Source organism: Mus caroli, unplaced genomic scaffold (assembly GCF_978045245.1).
Source record: "Mus caroli unplaced genomic scaffold, Mus_caroli_1 scaffold_5, whole genome shotgun sequence".
NCBI classification, from domain to species: Eukaryota; Metazoa; Chordata; class Mammalia; order Rodentia; family Muridae; genus Mus; species Mus caroli.
The window spans coordinates 125,394,388-125,400,255 of NW_028227260.1; positions in this window are offsets into that span (position 1 = coordinate 125,394,388).

A 5,868-nucleotide genomic window follows, 5' to 3' on the forward strand; every position below is an offset into this window, starting at 1 on the left:
ATATATCCAGAAGATGTCCCAACCGGTAAAAAGGACACATGCTCCACTATGTTCATAGCAGCCTTATTTATAATAGCCAGAAGCTGGAAAGAACCCAGATGTCCCTCAACAGAGGAATGGATACAGAAATTATGGTACATTTACACAATGGAGTACTACTCAGCTATTAAAAAGAATGAATTTATGAAATTCCTAGCCAAATGGATGGACCTGGAGGTTGTCATCTTGAGTGAAGTAACACAATCACAAAAGAACTCACACAATATGTATTCACTGATAAGTGGATATTAGCCCAAAACTTAGGATACCCAAGATATGAGATACAATTTGCTAAACGCATGAAACTCAAGAAGAATGAAGACCAAAGTGTGGACACTGTGCCCCTTCTTAGAATTGGGAACAAAACACCCAGGGAAGGAGTTACAGAGACAAAGTTCGTAGCTGTGATGAAAGGATGGACCATTTAGAGACTGCCGTATCCAGGGATCCATCCCATAATCAGCTTCTAAACACTGACACCATTGCATACACTAGCAAGATTTTGCTGAAAGGACCCAAATATAGCCGTCTCTTGTGAGACGATGCCGGGGCCTAGCAAACACAGGAGTGGATGTTCACAATCAGCTATTGGATGTATCACAGGGCTCCCAATGGAGAAGCTAGAGAAAGTACCCAAGGAGCTAAAGGGATCTGCAACCCTATTGTTGGAACAACATGATGTACTAACCAGAACCCAGGAGCTCTTGTCTCTAGCTGCATATGTATCGAAAGATGGTCTAGTTGGCCATCAATGGAAAGAGAGGCCCATTGGACTTGCAAACTTTATATGCCCCAATATAGGGCAATGCCAGGGCCAAAAGAATGGGAATGGGTGGGTAGGGAAGTGGGGGGCGCTATGGGGGACTTTTGGGATAACATTGGAAATGTAATTGAGGAAAATATGTAATAAAAATATTAAAAATTAAAAAAAAATAAAATGTCTAGTAACACAGAAAGATTATAATAACAAAATCCTGATACTAAAACCTGTTGCAATCAGGGAGCCCTTTCTTCCAGTAATTCACTTTCTACAGTCTTATCCCAAGTATTTTGAAAACTAATGCAGAATAGTTGATTAAGGCTTACCTCCAAAAGTAATAAATTCATTAAGGGACAGGAGGAAATTATAATGCAGTAAAACACTAAAGATGAAATTTAAAGTACTGGCTATTGTGGTGGTTTAATGTTCATGCCTTTGTTTTCTATTAAGACATATGTTGAACTCAAATAATAAAATGTATAATTTGCTGATTTATTTATTAGTAACGATTCATTGTTAAATGACACAATGGATTTATTTTTTAAACTGGTGATTAATTCCTATCTGTGTACAACATTTCAAATTCGTACTTTGGTGCTGTTACATAATAACATGATGATACAGGCAGAACAACCCATTCTGGAAAATGCCTACAATTAAGACTTCATTCTGGTTCCAGTAAAATCAAAGCTGACATTTACATGGCTAATAAATCAATTTCATTTAAAAAACAAAACAAGTTTATCAAGTGAGACATCAGTAAAGCTGTGTTTCATTTATTTTTATTTTAGCAACTCTTTTTGAATTTATACAAAGACATCCATTGTCAACATTGAAAGGAAATAAAATTAAAGGAAGCAATAATGGATCTTGCTCTATGTTTGAATTTATCTTAATATTAGAGGAAGTTTCATTTTCTATGTAGTCAATTCAAAGTATATAGCACGTATTAAGAATAAAATTCTCTGTTACAGAGTCTAGTATATAGTAAGACTGTCTTTTGAAAGGCAATGAAGAACAGATAGTAAATCAAGCATTATAAGACATGGCATAACTTGGAAGTGTTGCATATGAATCAAATATGCAATAATAATTCAGAAGTACAAAAACTGAAGAATTTTTGTGAAATATTTAAATGAAATTACTTTTTTATAAGCTAATAATGCAGAGAATAATTACATTAAAGTTGTACAATTTTCTGGGTAGAAAAGCATGGGAATGACAGCATAACTGAAAGGTCTTTTGAGGTTTGGGATTTTAAAAATACTATTATTAATCATTTCCTGAACAGAATCTATATATAAAGAAAAAATAGTTGTGTATAGGTGTTCTGGTTACATGGTTTTCTTGGCATAGCATGAGTGACTGGTATCTATGGAAGTCAGATCAGAGTGTTGGATCCCTTGAAACTGAAAGTACAGGCCATTGTGAGCTGCCATGTGGGCCATGGGAAAGAAACTCGTATCCTCTAGAAGAGCAGCCAGTGTTCATAACCACTGAGCCATTGAAGACCTGAAACATATTTCATATTAGGAGAAAATGAAGATAAAATATATAAAGGAGTATGAGAAAAGCAGGCAGTTAGAAGTGTACATTATGAGATGGTGAGTGTGACAGAAGTCAGAATGACAAAAGAGAATCTGGATTTCAAAGAGGAAAAAGGAAAGAACACTGGAAACAGGGGATGTAATCAGCTCTGATGCAAACACTAAACTAGCAGTTTAAGATCCATTTTCCAACATCCTTACAGACTTGAAAACAAGAATGAAGATTGGGTTTAGAAACAAGTATTGCTGAACAATGAGCCATCTATAGTGAAGACATCTATTACAACATTAAACCTTCAGTGCTATAACAGGAAACCATTTTCATCATGGACCTGCTATTATGGAGAATATTATAAAAGTTATCAGAAATTAAGGAATACAAACTTATTTTTTTAAAAAAAAAACTGAATTTAATTTTAAAAGATTAAAAATTAGGACCAACAGACAGCATACACCAGTTGATATGAGACCCCCAACTCATCATTCAGAGATGATGCACCAAACCCTCAAGAGACTGGAGGCCCCAGAGAATTTAGAGGTCTGGTGGGGTGGGGGTGGAGACATCCACATGGAGACTGGTTGGGGTGGGGAGGAGGTGTGGGATGTGGAACAGTTGGAGGGTAGATGGGGAGAGAATGGAATAGAGTGTAAAAAATAAATTAAAAATTAAATTAAATTAAATTAAAAAAATAGGTAAAACCAAAGCAAATATATGGTTATTCAGCCCTATACAGGATTAAATATGTGTCCCAAAGTGTAGCTTTATCTTTGATTTAATGTCAAAGAGAAATGCTACAGCTGTTGTGTAACTAACACTCATGAGGAAATTCTCTTGTTACTTCAGCTACATTATTCTATGAACCATAGACTGCTTACAGGACTGGAATGATAATCTCATATGATGCATGCAATACATCAATGACTAAGTGGGATAAATATGATACCAGTACATATCTCAACATAGACTATATTACTTACTTTTCTGTTGCTGTGACAAAAACACCATGACAAATGGACCTTATAAGAGTAAGAGTCTACTTCAGCTTAAGGTTTCAGAGAGTGAGATTGTCAAGGTAGAAAAAAAGATCCTATTTCTTTCCAGGATTTCATATATATTTGGATTTCTTTTATGTAAGTGGCCTCATTTTAAATGAAGTCCTATATTCTTCATTTTTAATAAATGTTATATAATGACTCATTAAAATTTCTTCAGAAAAAAAAATCAGAAACATACAAAAATGACAAAATGCAGCAGGCTTAGGCAGAAGTTGTGGAATATGGTTGATCACATTCTCATTTGCAAAAATAAGAAAATTAGAAAGCAAAACAGAAGTAGAGACAAGGAACTCTCAAAGGCCATTCTCTTCTGACATATTAACATGATAGTTTCCCCAAACAGAAATTCTAAATGGGGACCAAGTGTTCAAATCCATGAATTTATGGGAGATATTTTTCATTTGAATTACACTAAGAGAAAGAGGAAAAAAATATAAAAGTAATATAACTCCCCAAACCAAAAATTTGCCAACATCTGATTTCAAAGATAATGAATTGAATAAAATGTTAACGTATACTGAGATTGATTTTATAATGATCAATATAGTCCAAGGAGATGAAATAAACTGCTTAATAATGAGCAAGACATGCCACATAAGAAAAACAACTCAATAAAGTGATAAAGTACTAAAAATATCAGAGATATTGAAATAAAAGGATCAATAAACTACACTATCCAAACAAAACATAGTTGAAGGCCATAAAGACTTCATTAACTGATTATATAAAAGGACAGAGAAAAATAGCTGGAAGACAATTTTAATGAATCTTCACTTTCATTGAGTAAGTAACAAAACATGAACATAATATACAAGTTATAAGAAATCATAAAATTCTAAAGTCTATGCATGAGGGAATAGATTAAAGATCCAGTGTACATGGTTATTGCATCCAAGACTATCCAATAAGAAGATAGATTTTCCAGGGACAGTATTCAAGAAGAATACAAAATACAGAAATATACTAATGACATATCTTGTTAATGATAGATAATAAAATTAAACTACAGATCAAACTAATTGATTAGTATTTATGCCAATACTAAAAATAGAATAATTGGAAACTTCATTGAATATCACATTTCAAAGTTCATACAAGATGATCAAGTTAGTTTCATTTCATGATGCAAGGACATTTTTAATATATATTACTACATACATGTGATGTAGCCTATGAATACAATAATGGACAGAAATCATGTGGTAATCTTAATGGATGCACAAAAGGCTTTGTACAAAGTACAATATTGGTTCATGACTGAAGACCTGCAGAGCCTTGGAGCTCTATACCAAGGAAGAGGAGATTAGAAGAATTTCGCTAGCCCTCAAAAGTGGAATGAGACAAGTGTGTCTACTATGTCCACTTTAAAATTTTTTAAATTATTTTTTAGCAATAGGTATACAGCAAGGGAAAGAAATAAAATGTATGCAACTAGAAAGCAAGAAGTCAAGTTATACTTTATTCAGACAATATTATCCCATATTTAAAACACTAAAAATCACATCAGAAAAATGCTGTTAAGTCTCACAAGTATATTCTGCAAATTAACAACATATGAAAATACACAGATGGCAATCATATTCCATGTGTCTAAACCAACATGCTGATAAGAAACTCAGCAATATAATTCAATTTAGCATTATTTCAAAATGCCACACCATCAGTAAACTCAATCAAGGACATAAAATACAAATAAATAAAAGCTTTAAAACACTGAACAAAGAAATCAAATATAATACTAGAAGTTTGAAATACTCCTCATACTTAGGAAAAAAGTGGATTTATTACTAAGTTTTAAAAGATGGTTATAGTACTGAAAGCAATCCTATTAACATTAAAATACAGAAAAAAATGAGAAAGACTTTATCTAAAAGCACAAGATACTGTTAGTAGTCCAAACAATCCTTAGCAAAACAGCAACATTGTAGTCATCCTAATAAGTTCTTTAAAAATAAAATTCAGAATAATAATAATAGAAACAATAATGTGTCATTAAAAAAAACAGTTTTGTATTAGAATGGAATGGAATGAAATAGAATAGAGGACATAGAAATGAACCTGGTTGGTAACAGCAGTGTCAAATTTTACACAGGAGAAAGGGAGCCTCTTCAGGATATTGTTGTGGAAAAATTGTACATCAACATGTAGAATAATATAACTAGTTTCTCAGCCCTCAATAAAATAAAGCCAATGTGATCTATGACCTTGAAGAACTTTAAAACTGGTGAACAAAATATAAAAAAATTACTACAAAACACAGATTTCTTGAGAACCACCAGGTTGTGCAATCCAGTCATTGTCCTCATCCCAGATCTCCCTCCCACAGTTCCTCATTCCATTTCTCATCCCCCTTGTCTCCAAGAAGATGCCTATCTACTCCCTGTGTTTCATGGTTTGAAGAGATAATGCATTGCTATCATAATTGGTACTAAATCTTTCTTAGGAGCTTTGATACTATGGGGGAAG